This window comes from Pocillopora verrucosa, chromosome 7, assembly GCF_036669915.1.
Source record: "Pocillopora verrucosa isolate sample1 chromosome 7, ASM3666991v2, whole genome shotgun sequence".
Lineage (NCBI taxonomy): Eukaryota > Metazoa > Cnidaria > Anthozoa > Scleractinia > Pocilloporidae > Pocillopora > Pocillopora verrucosa.
The window spans coordinates 24,868,942-24,887,894 of NC_089318.1; the positions used below are offsets into that span (position 1 = coordinate 24,868,942).

An 18,953-nucleotide genomic window follows, 5' to 3' on the forward strand; every position below is an offset into this window, starting at 1 on the left:
TTAAAATTGACATGAGGCCTGTCAGGGTTTGACTTTGTCCACATGCAGTGATGCAATCACTAGCGTTGACTTACTTCTTGTTAACGCAATCTTAACTAAAACTTCGACATTATCAGTGAAAATATATCGAGCTTTAATCAACGAGGAATACCATTATCTAATATTAACGGGACCTGTCAATGTCAGTCATCTTAACACAGGTTTCACCAACTTACCCTAATAATAATAATGAGTGAATTTTAGACAAAAGATGCTACACGGTTGCTTAATTTAAAAGTGAGAATGATGTTGATTTAAAAAAACTGGAAATAATTTCAGCAATAACTAACATTAACGGGACCTGTCTACGAATCATGTTCACACAGGTTTCGTCTTATAACATAAACAATGGTCGACTCAAGCGAAAACTTTTGCTACAATTGCTTAAATAAAAACACAAACTCCGATATTTGAAATACTATTACTTTTCTATCATTATAAACCAAACTGAGTCGAGCGGGCTTGAAAAGCACTGCATTTCCTCGAATAAGCACCCGAGCGCTCATCTAAATTTTTGGCTAAAAGAAGGGGCTCTTATAAGGAGAGAACTTAATCGAGGGGGGCACTTAATAGGAGATTATTAACCTGCACTGATTGTGCTGTAGTTGAGTCTGAAGGCGTTTGGGGTGAGCGCTTATTCGAGAAAATACGGCAATTATGGCCTCGTAGTCGCTATTGCGCAGACTGTTCATAGACCGAACTCGCTTCGTAAATGCCGAAGATGAATATCATCCATCACCTCCTTGTCAGCATCCGTTACTTCCACCGACGGATAATACTTTTTGCCGTGGGCGCTGCGAATGCAGGACAATTTTGGGTGATAATGCACTGGTTCCGGCTTGATGGACATCTTCAGCTCACCAGCACCATTAGAGATTAGCCGGAGTTCCAGTCATGCGAGAACAAAGTCCCAAGGTGGTGGAGGAACAACTTCCGTTTCGCCTTTCTGGGGTTTGGGACGGATGTTTTGCCGACACCCATAACATCTGTAAACTCTCGAGTTCTTGAGCCATTTAACTTTGAAGGTATTGGTGTTAAGTGTTGGTTTCGGAGGGGTAGGAACTCTTTCTGTGTATTTGCTAGTTGAACACTCGGACTGGGGATTACGTTTTCTTTTCCGTTCGGCTTCTCCAGGTTTCCCACCGACTGACTTTGGCATGTTCTTGTAAGCGCATTTGGTCAGATTCTTGTTCTTAGCCTTTGCATTATTGATCGAGCCTTCTTCCAGTTTTAAAAATGCCTCCATTGAAATTTCATGAACTCTCCTATTAATCTTCTCCTTTTGGGCGTGCGACTTCCCGATGTAGGTGGAGAAGGGAACATGAAGCTTGGAACTGTATCGCTGCCTTATCTTGAAAGGACCCTCACCCACAGCCCTTTCGCAATTCCTTTCCTCCTCTTCAGAAATAGATTTTAGCAAGTCAACTACTTCAGTCCAGGCGAGTTTTCTTTCCCCGTACATCTGCCTTTTTCGTGCTTTTATCTGCTGATGTTTGGACTCTGCTGCGTTGTTGTAAAAAAAGGCTTCCCCTAGGGCAGCACGTTTTCTAACGGGGGAAATCATCTTCTTCTTCATGTCTTCCGCAACGTGTGCGACAAAGTACTTGTGGAATACTGCTTTGCTTGAATCGGAGAGTGCTGTACCCCTTGATGTTTTTTCTCTTGAATTCCACACGTTTTCCAAACTCTCAAGTTTAGCATCAAAGTCCATGCATCCTTCGGAATCGATGAGCCCTTTTTCATGGTTGGCATCAGACCCAAATATGTCACGTAGAAAAGCTGTAAGGTACTCTGATGAGATTCCTAACGAGCGAAGCTTCCTTTTACAGTCCTCTACCACGTGACGTTTGCAAGCAAGCCATGTTGCAACAGGAAGATAAGGACTCATTCCCTTCTCAACGGCATCTTCTCGGTCTGACCCTATAAATCGTATGTTTCTAGTGCCGTTTTCAAGTCCTGTAAGTGTGGCTCCAAAGTAGCTGAAGGTGTCGCTATCCTTTCTCGTATGTATTAGTGTTGGCCCAAGTAAAAGAGGGGGGTTTTCAGTTCTCCTGTCGTCCAGCAGCAGATGCCTATAGGTTGTAGGTGTCACATAGAAGTCGCCAATGTTGAAAGTTATGTCGATGGAGAGCACTGAAAAATTTTCAGTTGTATTGGCACAAAACCGCTTAACATCCTGAACTTGCCTATCAGAAGCCAAAACGCATGCCGGACTAGGTACAACTTGCAGGCGTCGAATATAAACTTTTCCCGTTTACTACTCTTCTTTTGATTTGCGGGTTAGGTCGTATAACTCGTCTTGACTTCGAACTTCCCTTCCCTTATATTTTGCGTTCTCCACTTGCTTTCTATTTCTGGGAACATCTGAGACACTGCAAACCTTGAGTAGGCCCCAGCCTCTTCAAACACTTCGTCATACACTTTGAACGGAAGAGCAGAACCTTTCACCTTTCCCTTGATGCTCTCCAAAACTCCAGGTTTGGTGCGAGTAAAAGCTTTCTCGGACTTAGAATTGCCGTGTGGTTTGGTCGTGATCGCATGTGGTTTTCCGCTGAAACTGTACTGTAAAAGTACGAATCGCTCGGGCGTAAAGCTGTGCCCACTATATCTGAGTATTTCATAAGCTCTTCTGCGGAAATCAGGATGTTGTACGTACGTCCAGTACGTTCTCTTGAGAAGAACTGTGGAGCGTTTGTAATCTTCTGGTTTTGTTTTGGATATCCAGCGGATTTCCGGATTCTTGTCCTCGTAATACGCAACAACATGAGTTCCATCGTTTTTGTAGACTCCAAGGCCATCTGCTTTCCAGTCGTCTGGGTTTCGAAAATACGGCGATTTTTTATCAATGATGAAAATTTTGTTTTCTTGACACTTTACGGGTGGTTTCGAAGCGACTTTATCTTCAAGAGGATCTAGTAATAGCCGTGCAATGTCGCTGTTTGACAATTCCTTCATCTCTGAGGCATAAACCGGTATGTGTTTATCACCAAGATAAAAAGACGCAGTTTCACTGTGATCCTGGGATTCAGAACCGTTCACAAATGTTTCAGAGTCGTCATCGTCACACTCAACCCTAAAAATAATTATAAAAAATATTAGCATTTTTCGGTTGGAAAAGAAGCACACAGGGGCGTTTGCTATGGGTGAAAGATCCCCTAGCCAACCAATCCAATACAGTGGGGATCATTTTCCGCCGTTCCGTGTTTTAGGATTTGGGGTCATTTTCCGCCGTTCCGTGCTTTAGGATTTGGGGTCATTTTCCGCCATTCCGCCATTCCACCGTTCCGGCTTTTAGGCTCGCCCTCAAGTCTTCCGTTGTAGTTATGTCCTCATGGGAATATATAATATATAGATTTAGCCAAGCCTAAAAGCGGAGCTCTTCTTAGTTTATTTTTCAGCCCTACGTTACACTGAATAATAACTGTAGGCGCCAATGCGCCTAAATTTTTCACTTTGGCGACGAAATCCTGAAAGTTAGTCGCCAAATTAGCGACTAGAACGTTTCATCATAAACTTACCGAGAGATATAGTGAATTAAAAAGATTTGCAAAGATAAATCCGCGGCAAACTTCCTCGTTTGGTTTGTTTCCAAAACGTAGCACATGCATCTCGATCGAAACTAGACGCCATCTTGGATTTAGATGAGCCTGAAAGTTGTATATCATCCATCCTAGTGTCCACTTTGTAGCACATTAAAAATCTTTTCCCAAACTTAATTTTGGAGGGTCCATCTAGTACGCTGACAGCGTAAAGGAAAGATTTTGTTTGTCTTTGAAAATGGCGACCAACTTTTTTTGAATTGGCTACCACTTTGAAGAATTTAGGAGCCAAGTGGCTATCAGAAAAAAAAGTTAATTTCACGGCCTGCAATAACCAATAGAATGCAGTCTTATCTCTTCTAATCAAAGTGCATTGCGATCGTGTCGTTCTGCGTGTCACTTACCAACAAAAGTGTAAGAAGATCGTCAAGATTTCTTCGCTCAAAGTTTGAGAATTTCAAAAGGGGTAAACTCTATGAATGTATCCCACTTACTTGCCGTAGCCATCTTTACTCCGATTTTCCATTTGATCACTGTGCGAATTTGTCATAAACGGGGTAAACTATGACAAATCCACCCACAAGTGTAATATATCCTACAATGACTTAGAAACAGCACTGAAAAGAAGAACACAAAACAACAACAACAAATACAACAACAAATACATTGTGTATATTGACAATCCATAGTTTAGGAACCCATGCGTTATATCCTTACCAGCGACATCCAACCTTCAACATGAAAGTCCATTCGTCTGCGATTACGAGAGAACTGATTTTCTTTAAATGCAAGAGACTCTGAGAAGGTCCCAGGACGAAAGAGACCGACGAAGCGTCGTTGCTGATTAGTCACCCTGGTGTCTCAGTCGGTGGTTTTTGTTAAGGTAATTGAAAGATGGAATAGAAAGCGAGCATACCTCAGGGGATGGTGTATATTCGTGAACGGCTACCGCACTAGCTTTCATGTGATGTATGTGTTCATAAGTTTCACGAGAGGAATTTGGTTTTCAAAGATCATTGTCTTTCAGATCAATTTGAAGCGCTCTGTGGGATAAAAACAGAGCGCTCTGTGACAGTATAAAATATGCGGCCGGCTGGCTGTAACAGCTAAAATCAGCGGAACCGCAATAAAATCATAGTCTACTAATTCAACCTTTGTAACGGAGGGCTCAGTGGGTTACAGCTTAAAACTTGCCATATTCCGAATAAACGACTGGGGCCTAGTAGAAACCGCAAAACCGTAGAATAAATCATCCAAAACCGAAAAAAAAATCGATCAAAACCGAAAACTGCATACAAAACTGTTAAAACCGATACATTTTCACATCCCAGCTGTTAAAACCCAGATCGATCCGATACAGTGGTGACATGTGGAACATACAGAGTAAACTACAATAATTTCATTATGGGATTTATGAATACCATGGACTTGGCATTCGTATATTCTAGTATCTGCTTAAATTGACGGCTGCTCCTTAGAGGACCTCGAGCGTGGTCTCTGCGGACTCAGCAGCTGGTAATGGAGCCTAGTTAAATTAAGGAAGTTTGCACAAAAGTCCTCAATAGGATTGCAATTTTGCACCCGCAAAAAGCCATAGCTCTGGAAAGTTTCATCGAAAATCCCTAATCAAGCATTATCATTTGCGAACTAAGACCTGAAAGTTTGGAGATTCTATTGGAATGTTGAATCAGTCAGTCACGTGTGGCCTGTAACTTGGTCATTAACTTCGAGGTGGCGTTGACAAAGAAACTCTGGCAACGCTCCGTGCTTAGCCATACCCTACGTGTAGCCGCATCCTCTCCTCACCCCACCTTGGAGGAGGAGGAGGGCCCGGCTACACGTAGGTTACCCAGGGATCTCTGTGATATTTCAATTGGTTTGTCACGCATTCCTCTCGATAACATTTGCGTTTAACAGCTATTCGAGATCAGTGGAGGCGCGTAATTGCCAAAAACCCAAATAGGTCAAATAGAATAAACCGCATCGGATATCAAATCCGAAAACCCGTTAGTATTTTTCGCGAAAACCGAAAACCAAATGCTAAACAACGGAAATCCGCAAACCGCAATGAACACCAAAGTCGAAAAACCGATCTAAAAATTAGCCAAAACCGGAAAACTGAAAATCCCGATGCCCCCCTCAATGATAACTATGACTTCACATTCGATCTCACCTCTGGCAGATCAGGATAAAGCGTCAAAAATATATCATTTTATGTTGACGAACCATAATCTATGATCTTCAGCCATTAAAGAAAATAAAACAATTGTGATATGACTTCACATTGTGCTTTTCTCTTAGCTTGTGGGTAAATTGCTGTCATTGGAGTCGCAAGTCGAGCAAAGATGACGGTAAATAAAGCAAGACTGCAAATAAAGCGTGAACAACAACGCATGGTTTGGTCGAAAATCGCTTTGCTATTTACGCGGCAAGTTGTTCTTCCACATTTAAGTTATAACAACGATGCGATCACACGGCGTTCACGAAGAAACGATAGAACTTCAAGGGAAGTAATGCGCGTGAGAGAGGCCAATGATCTGTTTCGCAATAACCAAGCGGATGGCAACTTTTCCTGAAATCAGCGGGTTGTTCATCCGTTGTTACCGTTGAAAATACTGGTCAAATTTTCCACTTATGCCGACCCCCTTCAATGAGCACTTTTACTTGAAGGCAGATCTACAACGGAATAAAGGGGTAAGTTTCTAAAGAAATTGTGGTGCTGCGTCGGTGGGAGAGTATAGCAGGTAATTTAGTGTTAACAACTGGGTTGAAAACGTAAATTAGCCACCGTAAAGAGTAAAAAAGCTGAGGTTTCGAGCGTTAGTCCTTCGTCAGAGCGATTGACGAAGGGCTAACGCTCGAAACGTCAGCTTTTTTACTCTTGACGGTGGCTAATTTACGTTTTCAACCCAGTTGAAACGGAGTCTCTTAACCAGTCCCAAGCCGTGCGTTGCTCGATAGATCACAGGATATGATTAACCACTGTATCACATTACGTCAGAGGACATACCTACAAATAAGGGGTAGATAACGGTACAAGTGTTCACCTGAACTCGGCTGAGTTGTGTTACCCAGGCCTCTTCTCATCATGAAGGGAGGAAGAGAGAGGACCTTGGGAACAACTAAATTTAGCACTTACTTCGCAAGATACAACTGACGTCGTCGCATGCGGCCGAGTACGAATAAATTTCTTTCTTGACAGTGGTTTCATTGGGACACTTAGCGGCAGCACAAAGGAACTTTTGAATCCTTCCACAATCAGCAGGGTTTCAATTTCGTATTTTTACTGGTCATAAAATTAAAAAGGCATAATCCCGTATCACGCAGTAACCCCTTCCCCACCTCCGCCCCTTCTAAAATTTCCCTCTCTCTCAACTTTTGGCTTCGTACTTCAGTTGTTACTAATGCTGTCACAGTCGGATACTCAAAACCCTAGGATTCTCGAAACCCTGTGAGAGGTCGAGCCGGCGAGAGGTCTGCAAAGGATTTGGCAGCATTATCGGTACATGACCATTTGCAAACCTCCCGCAGGCAAGACCTCAAACTTATTTGCGGAAGAAGAAACACTCTTAATGACAAGCTTATAAACAGGGCCTTGGGCTTAACGTCCTTATTTCTTATGAAGCTTGAGAACGTTCCTATGATGTCCTCACATTCACAAGCTTGTAGTTGCATTAAATCAATGAGGACGTGACCAGGAAAAGTATTTTTTGCTGTGATGTGATGTGTCAAGTTGTTTTCCACATGCTGTGCGTCTTTATCTGATGTCACGACCAAGAAGCGCAACTCTTACGAAGTTTGGCTGAACAAAAGCAATTAAAATAACTAAAATTACTTTGGTGATATTTTAGCTCCGTCAAAAAGTTTCCCATGACAGCTACCCTGAAGCGACAGAATGGGAGACTTGCAATCCTGACCGAAGTGCGCATAGAAACTTGAATTTTGAAAACAAACTTTAAAGTTGGAAATAAAACTTGAATTATTTGATACTACAAGCATAATTCATCCATCCTTCACCCGAATTTTGAGTGAAAAAATGTTGGTGAAAAAATGTCATAAAAAAGCATGAAAAGTGTTTTGGTGATAAGATGTATGGCGCTAATTGTACCACTGGGTGCTTTCATAAATCAACTCCACCCCAACCCTCAACTATATTATTACAAAAAAAAGCCGCAACAGTGCAATGACAAAACAGAGTTGAAGAGAGAGAGAGAGAGAGAGAGAGAGAGAGAGAGAGAGAGAGAGGGAGAGAGAGAGAGAGAGAGAGAGAGAGAGAGAGAGAGAGAGAAAGAGAGAGAGAGAGAGAAGGGGGGGGGATGAGAAGGTTATGTACAGTATTACTCTTTTAAAAAAGGATCTGGACAACCGTTAGATAACTGCGATCGAGAGAAGGTGAATCGAGGATGGCAACGGCATCAAGAACGTAACGGAAAAAATAGCTTTAACGAGAAGTTTAATAGCTGTGCACGTGTATGTCAAAACTTTGTGGCTGTCGCCTGCCATGAAGCAACTCAAAATCGCTAGGGTTTGAAAATTCTGAGAATGGAAACACCGAGGGAAAATTATTGCGTTCAACGCAGGGAAAACGCCATTTCCGAGTTCTCGCGGTTCTGTGATCTGGTGCCGAAATTACGGCGTGAAAAAAAAGCCAAGTGGGAAGTCTCTCTCATCGGTATAAAGAATAAGTGACGTGGTGGTGAAAATGGGCGAAAATTGATCGAAGCTTAACGTGGGAGGATAAAAAATTATTTGTGGGAGAGAGGAATTCAATCGAGTGAAGGCGGAAAAGGGAAGAAAAAAGCAGAACTGTTCGTTTTATACAAGAAAGCTGCAGCAATGAAGCAGATCAAACTTGCCTCTTATGTCTCTTCTACCAAAGACCGCAGAAAACTTTTGGAGGAGAAATTACAAACAAGTGAGCAAATTTTCAGGACCTAAAATTTTGAATGCTTGGAACCGGCACTTCTCTAACATTTCAGAGCTCTCATTCGGCGTCCGCATGCAGCCGTGCCTCAGCTGCTTTGATGTCATCATCTAACCGTGGTTTTATTTCTTGCTGATTCGTAAGAAGAGCTTACTGTAATTTGCGAAACGAAATCAAAATATGTAATTTGCAAAATAAACTCGAAATCTGTAATTTGCGAAACAGAAATGTGTCATTTGCGAAACGGAAATCTGTAATTGTTTCAAGAGCTCGAGTGCAAGGCTGATCTCTTTTTTAAATGAATTTTATACCCAAGAATTTTATGCCCAGTTTTAATCAATCTTTGTGACATTGCTTCTCTGGCAAAAAGGAAAACATACAAAAAACTGTTATTCGTAGTTATAGTTTCTGTAGCAAAGGTACTCTCTTTTATTTAAAATCTAGCGAAAATGGAATACTTGACCTCCTCCTTTGGTTCCCTTGTTTACGAGCAGGAAATATATATCAAACGTATTTGAAGAGGAAATCTTCCACAGTTGAGCTTCCAAATACTATAAACCTATTGTATTGAAAATCAATAAATTGCTAGATCCCTAAATCGCTACACGAATCTTCTCCGAGTCATTTCGTAGAAATCTGCGGTTGCAATCTACGCGAAGGGGCTCCCATCTCATTAATGTGTCTTACGCTATTATCAACGTATAACAATCTTTCTTTAAGCCTCTACTAACCTTATGATAGAGTTCTTTAAGCAACAAAACGAACTGAAACAAGCAAGACGATCCTGTAGACAATTTGTATTGGAAGCGGAGGAACAAGCCAGGGCAAGATGTGATTACCTGATGTGTACCTAACATTTTGTTTATATGATCGATGATTGATACTTGCGTAAAACGGCATAAAAACTACACAACTTGGCAGGAGTCCTAAGTTGCATTAAAGTATTGGGACGTTAAGGGGGCAGATAGCTTGAACAACTGAACAAGCTGAGAGAAGAGTACCAGAATCTTGGATCTCAATAGCGTCTTGTTTAATGTACCACTGCCAGTTGTTACAACGTCTCTTAACTTCACCAACAATTCCAACTTCCACTATTATTGCCAAAAAGCCTTGGCACTCATAGCCGCATGTAATAAACGATCTAAAGCACTAAGAAAACACTCAAAGATGTGAACCTCGCGCTATTAGAAAGTCTAAAAGTTTCATGCAAATAAAGCTCTTAAAATAGCGTGTATATTTGGTAAACACTTAACCACCGGATAGCGATTTATCCGATAAATAGCACCACCTAGCCTTTGAACAACTGAGGCCTGTCGGATCGTTTTAAAATAATTTCAGCCGTGACTAAACAGGAAAATATTAAAGCGCTTGAAAAAGAAAAAAAACTATGGCTTATTTCACATCATATTTTGCTATTTTGATGGAGGGATCATTTTAACGCGAACGACTTCGACAAATATTGAAGTTTTGTTACTTCCCTTTCGGTTTCTGCATTTTGTGCAAAACTTTTGTACTAATTGGGAGACCCTTCTGTTTTTCGTCTTGGAAGAAAAATGGGAGAACCCAGATGTTAATTTGCCGTTTGCGTTACATAATAAAATGTGCCTCTAATGGATGGTGCTAATTAGAAAAATCGTGCGCGCTAAAAACCCGTGCAGTTAGACGAGTCATTCAAGGAAGAGCTCAATAACCCACGACAAACGACTACGACAAAAATTGAAGTTTTGTTACTTCCCTTTCAGTTTCTGCATTTTGTGCAAAACTTTTGTACTCTTTGTGTGACTGCCAACAAAGTCAGGTTTCAACATGCGAACACTTTAAGATTTATTTACATTACGGTTGATCATGGTTGCTAAAAGGAACAAATAGTTACAAGTTACTGCAAAGTAGAAGGAATAGGAAAACGCAAAACAACAGAGGAACTGCAATCGGACAAGGAAAGACACTTACAAACGTTGTATCACTTGCGAGCATGAAGGACGGAAAAACTAAACGATGATAGTGGCGAAGGAATCGATGTTAACCTAATGCACTCTGATACTCCAATGTTCAATTTTTTTCTGAGAGACTTTTACGAATGAAATTAAACAAAGCAGAATTATGCGAAAAAATCTAACAGAATACAAATCGCCGTGAGTGAAAAGAATGCGAAAACAATAAGAAAAATGTGCGTGCAAAAACACAAAAATGTAATTAGCAACGTAAAAGGAAAGAAATCACTAAGTGGGAATACCGCAGTAACTCTTGCGAGGCCCTTTTGTATTTTGTCTTGGAAGAAAAATGAGGGAACGCAGATGTTAATTTGCCGTTTGCGTTTACCACAACAAAATGTGCCTCTAATGAATAGTGCTAATTAGAAAAATCGTGCGCGCTAAAAACCCGTGCAGTTAGACGAGCCATTCAGGGAAGAGCTCAACAACCCACGTGCACGCATAAGGTTTAAAAGGCGCACTTTTGAAATTATCACAAGCTTAGAGAAATTCTACGTCAGTGATCAATTCTTGTCACAATTTTTGCCCTTACACAGTGTTTTCTCCCTTGGAAGCCCTCTTTCGTTTCTCGTTTTGTCAAACTTAACATCACGTATCATTTCTGGCAACGAACGGAAGCAGGTAAGTGTTTATCGACGCTTATAGAAACAAGTAAAACTGTGTAAACTAATTCTAAAAGCAGCTGAGCCATTTACAAATTCAAGAAGGGCTCCAGGACGAAGCTTCGTTTTATTAAATCCTTTAATTCTTTCCAGTCGCTCGTATTTCCGCCCAGAAGCTGTCAATAACTTAGCAGTAGAAATTCTATTGCGTATTTTTTTTTTGCAAAATTGGCTTCTTTTAAATTCTTCTTTGAAACTGTTGTCGCGCCGAGGGTAAAATTTCCGCACAGTCCCATCTTACATTATGCATTCAGTTCTTGAACAGAGAAAACAATTACAAAAACAATACATTTCCATTGGGAAAACAGATTTGTTTTACAATGGCACGGGGCTGTGCGGAAACTTTACCGCGCAGAGTACCATTTCTAATCTTTCGTCTTCTTTGCTGAAATTCCACGTTAACAATTAAGAGAAAGTGTGGTTCGTGCTCTTAAATTTTGATTAGTTACAAGTTTGAAGCGAAACTCGGTGTTTTGAGTAATGCATATTAATTTTGATAGTGAGTATATCTAAAGCTTGTTCATAGAGGCACTAGTTTTAAACATTGTGCGTAATATAGAGATGACGAGTGAATTAAGGAAATATTTCGATCGACTTTCTAGGCAGATTCCGAGAATTTCCTTCGTCTCGACCCTTAAATTCCAATATCAGATCGTCAATTCTCCCCTTTAGCTGCCAAATATGTCCTTCCAAGTAGTTACAAGAATTTGATATCATATGAAGATAACAACATCTAAGAGATAAATTTGAATATTCTCACCTTCTGTTTACTGGATAACGTATAAATAATATAGGGAGAAGTTACATTTTAATCACTTCTTAGACTTCAAGAGTAGACCGCTCGTTATGAAAAGTGAAAAATTAAGTTCACACTTCTGTTTTTTTTTCTTTTTAATCGAAACATCTGAATGGTAAAAATGTCAGTGGTACGGTTTTTAATCAAAGGTTTGTAAATTTCTGATATTTTAGACTAAAGTATTATAATAAGCCATAAGATTTAACTTGCCTGTTTGTTTGCTTCTTTTCTAAGCTTTAAATGAAGCGATAACCTGCAAATGTTTAAATTTAATTTTACTCTTCAAAAGATTTTCCAAATTTCGCAAGGGAAAATTAAGGTGCGCCTCGATGGTTACTCACCATGACTCCAGATGAAACTGATATTTGACAATATGAAGGGGGCTTCGTTCTCACACAAAAGTAATTTTTTTTGGTAATCTTGAAAACCGAGGGATTACTGACATTTAATTTCTCGTTATATTATCACCCCTTAATCACAAATTAAGGTCACACACAAAAGAAGAAATGAAATAATCACCAACAAACGAAGCTCATGATGGTTAAACACGTTCTTCTTAAGAAATGTATAGAGAAGAGAATTGAAAATAAAAACGCTGATGTAAAGATGTGAAGGGAACAGTTTTTCCAATCTTGTTTCTCCCGAAGATTACTCTGGAAAAATGACTTAAATTTATCGCATGTTGACCAACCAAGTTTTGCAATGTTTCAGTAAAAAGTGTCTAACAGAAAATTCCTATTCAGGTCTTCTGACATGTGTAATGGTTGCGAACTCAGAATATGATTATTTTGCAATGTTTTCCCCTTCACGAGGGGCCACGATGTTTTTACGTATCATTTATTTCACCTGAATATCCACAATATCTTTCTCATTTAGACTTGTACGACACACTCCAGTCCAAACACCGCTCAGTCCATTCTAGTGCAGCTAATCCAGATCACTTAACCTAAGTCCCTCTCACTTCATTTCAGAAGAGTCCAGTTCATTGTGCATTTAGTCCAAAAATCAGCGTCCAGCTCCATGCAGTCCATTACGACCCGCTCCAGTCCTCGCTATTCCTTTCCATATGGTCCAGTCCATCATCACAAGACAAGTGCTGACTCTCGCTACCGGTATAACTCGCTTATGGATGGGAAAGCGTGGTGAAAAAAAGGGCCGACGCTTTATTGGGTTTTTTCTTCTCTTCTATTCTGCTGTATACGCGGAGGCTGGGAACAGAACAGTGAGAAGACGCTGATGTCCAGCTGGTTAGTAAGATTCTTTATGAGTTGGAATGAAAAAAGGGTTAATAGATAGTGCACTGGTCAAACCATAAAATCCAAATTCTGCTAAAAGTCGTCTCACTTCTCATTCGGCTCAAAGTAGTTAAAGCTTAGTTTGCGGGTCCCTTGAGGTTGGGCGAGGTCCTCCCTCCAAATCTTCTTCTCTAGGTTTTTTCTTTCAATCGAATACTGTTCGGCATATTTTCGGTTTGGATCGTTTCTTCTTCGTCGCTTCTTTAGGTTATCACAATATCGGCTTCGTTTATACTTCGGCTCTTCATCAACAGGTCTTTCTGTGTTCATCAGTTCCTCATCGACTTTAGCGCATGTCTTCCCCCACTGTTACTTCGACTGCGACCGATTACATTTTCAGTTTAACTTGATTGAGAGGATCTTAAACACTGTGATCGAGTAAGACTGTTTAAGTCGAAAAAAGTTTGCCTCGAAGGTTCAACCAGATTTTAACGTTATGATTGGAAATCGGATTTAAGCAATTCAGCTATGACAGCAAATTAGAATTGAGAATTAGCCTTTGAGAGAAGATTATGCATGCATTGATAAAAATTAAGATCGGGTTTCTTTGGGAGTTCGCCTTCACCTTCGGTTCGAATTTCACTTCGGCTTCTCGTTCGGCCTTTCAAAACTTGTTCGGATTTTCAGTTCGGAATACAAAGGCAATGGGAAACTACTGAGAATTGTTAGCAAGTTGATATAAAAATGAAAGCATCGTCTGGGACACTATGGGTGTTCAAATTATCAAGGTGTCGGTATTACTGACACGGAACATTCGGAGTTTTGTGGACGCCCAATTCTTCGTCTAAGGTGCGCGTCCCCTCCTGCTGGGTTCTGTGAAGTAATTTCGAAAAATCTCAGTTAATTTATTGATGTTATGTGGTATTTAAATTAAATGCTTGACCCGATTGTCTCTGTGTTCTTTTCTTAATTTTTGGGATACACAAATTTGAGATTTATTTTCCGCGGCGCCCAGTGTAAATTTCTGTCTCGAGAATTCAATTAAGATTCGAGCGTCGTGTCTTTTCTTTATTAAGAAACTATTTTCTGATCTCACTAACGCAATTTCAACTGCAGGAGCTTTATACTGACCTATTTTCGGAGGCTTGAGTTGCCAATTTCGGGGCATTTGCTCGAATCGTGAACTGGATTGTTACAATGACTTTCCAATTCGCCAATGAAAAAGCCCAGAAGCAAAGTCACCTTGGTGTTAACTGTGCGTTCGCCCATTTTCGAAGGGATTGATTGGTTGTCTTACATTTAGCGATAGTCATCCATTGACGAGTGCAAAGGATTTCAAAACTTAACTTTGTCCATTTTCGGGGACTCGCCAAAACTTTTCAACATTTTTACTTTGAATTTCCCATACCTGCGGATCAACATACGCCCGTTTTCAGGGGCTGTGCATCACTGAGACGGTAAGTGAAGAATTATTATAATTTTGACATTGATCTGTCTAAGATGAGTTTCTTCTCTTAATAATGTGATAAGAGTAAACATGATAATTTGAAATAAACAAAAACAATTGATCACTAAAAGATAAATTAATAACTAATGACATTGATTAATTCTTAAAGAACTAAAGAAATGATGAGTTAAATAGGAAGATCAATAATATATAAATAAACTGATATATAAAGTTTATTAATAGATAAATTGATAAATAAATAAATACAATTTTATTGTATGGTCTATGTATCGACAATCTTTTTGCAGAATATTAAAATACAGTACCACGTTGTCTTAAAAGTTTGCAAGTATTTTTTCTCACAAGACTCAGTTTTCCTAAGACACCAGCTGACCTTTGGAAAGACACCAGCAATCACAAGGTCGCTAGTTATTCATGGCTGAATTTGCAACACTGGGATATCAGTAAAGTAGGACTGGAATGGATAATCATAACAACAAGCTGAGCAACAGCTGCGAGGAGAATCTAAAACTAGGACATTTAAATTTCTGAGTAATGGATTAAAGGCTAGTCGAAGCGGATTGTCTTCCTCTTGCAAAACTACTACATCGTATAGTGTAGTATTGAAGTTAAGGCTGGAATATCAGTAGAGGAGGACTGGAGTGCTTCACGAAGAGATGGCCGTAACAACAAGCTGAGCTACAACAGCGAGGAGAATCCAAAGCTAGGACATAACTACAGGTATGTTAAATTTCTGAGTAATGGATATATAGTATACTTTAGTTTAGTCCAGTGTAGGAGCTAACGTCGTCTCGAGTTTGCCAGAATTAATATGAAAGAAGAGCGAGCCTTTCCTTCAATTTAAGAGCTTGAGACATTTTAAATTTCTGCAGCTCAAGATAAGTCCATTTTTAGTGTCTAGTCTACTGTAGGAGTTAAGGTTGTCTCGACTTTGCCAGAGTTGATATAAAAGAAGAGCGGGCCTTTTTTTCCATTTTAGAGCTTGAGATATTTTAACTTTCTGCAACTCAAGATAAGCTCATTGCAGGGCTTTGCATCACTTAGAAGGTAAGTAAATAATCATAACAATGTGATACTAACCTGTGTAAGATGGGTTCATTCACTAATAGGAAAACCCTGATGCGTTGAGATGCAGCTGGAGGAAAAATTTATGGTCCATCAGCACCACAGGTCATCTGAAAGAGGTAAGGCCGGCATGTTTCGATTATAACAAGTTTTGTCAGATTTTTTCTTTTCACCATGATCTCGTGGCTCAGTTCGGATCAGAGCAGGACTGGAGTGCGTCATAAAAAGAGAGCCATAACAACAAGCTGAGCTACAACAGCGAGGAGAATCCAACGCTAGGACATAGCCACAGCTACGTTAAATTTCTGAGTAATAGATTATTGGCTATTCGAAGCGGATTATCTTCCTCTTACAAAAGTACTACATAGTACAGTATAGTATCGTACTGAATTTAAAGATGGGATATCGGTAGAGAAGGACCGCGAAAAAATGGCCATAACAACATGCTGAGCTACAACAGCGTGGAGAATCCAAAGCTAGGACATAACTACAGGTATGTTAGATTTCTGAGTAATGGAAGTATAGTATAGTTGGGTCTAGTCAAGTAGAGGAGCTAACGTCGTCTCGAGTTTGCCAGAATTAATATAAAGGAAAGGGCAGGCCTTTTTTACGATTTAAGAGAGTGGGACATTTTAAATTTCTGCAGCTCAAGAGAAGCCCATTTTTAGCGGCTTTGCATCACTGAGAAGGTAAGTAAAGAATTATAACAATGTGTTACTAACTTGTGTAAGATAGGTTCGTTGGCTTCGTAGGAAAACCCTGATCCGTGGCATAGAGCAGTTGGAGGAAAAAGTTATGGTCGATCAGCACTACAGGTCATCTGAAAGAGGTAAGCCCAGCATGTTTTGCTTACAACAAGTTGTTCGATTTTTTTCTTTTCAGCATGACCTCGTGGCTCACTTCGGATCACGTCATAAACAAGAAGCACATCGAGCACTTCATAGGTAATATTTTAGCGCATTAGATTATATCTACATGTATTTCGCGCTATATAAGTAATAAATAATTATTATTATTATCATTTGTAAGAATTATTCTTTCTTCTAGACTATCTGAAATTTTCTGTTTACAGAACTTTTTAGGTGGTTTCCTGATTAATTGGTTTAATGACAACGTTTCACAATGTGACGTGTTTAATATTTCAACACCTTTTTTCTCTTAACAGTTTTCTGTTTTCAGTGGAGAAAAACTAGTCTTTTCAAACAAGGCCCAATCAGCAGTCCATCAGAAAGGTGACAGATGACGACTAACTGTAAGTATTCAGTTATGGGACAAATTAAGGACAACTAACACGATACCCATTGTTACGTATTTCGTATGCTCAAAACACGAATTGTCTTAAATAATTGAAACTGAAACTAGCTTCATAATATAATATTTATTTCGTTGATGTTTTCTCAAAAGATCATTATATTATCAGTCTTTATTAGCAGTCTTTTTGCAAGTAAGTCAAGTGTAGATTAATGTAATGCCATCTACTCCATTGCAGTTTCGGTAATCCGGAACAATCCTTTTAACTTGCTTTTAGTGCTGTGCTAAGCTATCCTGTGTGGTCTAGAGGAGTCCAGTGGAGTACATTCATGTACAGTGCAGTACAGTCTTTATCAGTTTCATTTGGAAACGTAGAATGCAGTTCAGTGCAGATCAGTATAGCGAGGTGCAGTGACTGTCCTGTATGGTACTTTCCAGTTCAATCCAGGGTAGTGCAATGTAGTGCAGTCTGGTGAAGTCAAGCTCAGAGTAAGACAGTCCAGTCTAGTGAAGTGCATGCCGTCCATTTCAGTCTTCTGAAGTGCTGTCCGGCTCAGTCCAGTCCGGTCCACTCCACTGACGCGCGGTCCAGTCCATTCGGTGGAATCTGCACCCATCCAATTCCAATTCATTCCCTTCCAGCCAAGTACATTTCAATCCAGCGTAGGCCAGGTCCATATAAGTCAATAGCAGTCAAGTGTAGTCCAGTCGAGTGCAGTGCAGTGCAGAGCCGTGCAATCCGTAAGAGCTCAGCCCAGTCCCGTCCCGTCCAGTCGTGAACAACTAAATGCCACCGAGTTCAGGACACCACAGTCCTGCTCAATCGAGTTAGGAACAACCACGTGCATTGCGGCCCGTCCAGTCAAGTGAAGTGCTATTCCGAAAAGCCCACATTTAAGCCCATGCAAGTGTATTTCAGTCAAGTGTTGTCTTCAGTTGTCACACCAACACAAGGAAGAGCGTCTACTTACATTGTCGTAGAAAGGTCCTTTTCAATGATACCTTGGGCCACTTAGACCGGTCACTTGGACTTTAATTTTAACAAAAGTGTACCTAATAGCTTAAAAACAAACAAAAATAATTGATAATCAATATAAGATAAAATAAAGAAATAAATATATCTCAATAACTGATAACATTGATTAATTCTTGAAGAACTAAAGAAATGATGAATTGATAGGGAGATCAATAAATATGTAAATAAATTGATTTATAAATAGGTTGAGAAATAGTTACGTTGTTAAATAAATACAATTTTATCGCATGGTCTATGTATTAACAATATTTTTGCAGATTATTAAAATACGGTACCAAGTGGTCTTGAAGGTTTGCAAGTATCTTTTCTCACAAGACTAAGTTTTACCAAGACATCAGCTGACCTTTAGAAAGACACAAGCAATCACAGGGTCGCTAGTGGTTTATGGCTCAATTTGCAACACTGGAATACCAGTAGAGCAGAACTGGAATGGATAATCATAACAACAAACTGAGAACCAGCTGCAAGGAAAATTCAAGGCTAGGACATAAGCAGAGGTACGTTAAATTTCTGAGTAGTGGATTAAAAGCTACTCGAAGCGGATTGTCTTCCTCTTACAAAAAGAACTACATATTGTAGTATAGTATTAAAGTTAAAGCACGGATATCAGTAGAGGAGGACTAGATTGCTTCATTAGAAGATAGTCATAACAACAAGCTGAGCTACAACAGCGAGGAGAATCCAAAGCTAGGACATAACCACAGGTACGTTTAATGTCTGAATAATAATTTATAGGCTAGTTGAAGCGGATTTCTTCCTCTTACAAAAGTGCTACATAGTATAGTATAGCAAAATATTGAATTTAAAGCTGGAATGTCAGTAGAACAGGACTAGAGTGCTTCATGAAAAGATAGCTATAACAAAAAGCTGAGCTACAACGGCGATGACAATTCAAATCTAGGACATAACCACAGGTATGTTAAATGTCTCAGTAAAGGAAGTATACT

The 18,953-nt window shown here is 39.8% G+C and overlaps 1 pseudogene; it reads right to left on the bottom strand.

Moving 5' to 3' along the window:
* Window positions 1–574: 574 nt before the first annotated feature.
* Window positions 575–2,994, bottom strand: LOC131793169 (uncharacterized; annotated as a pseudogene).
* Between the last annotated feature and the right edge of the window lie 15,959 nt (window positions 2,995–18,953).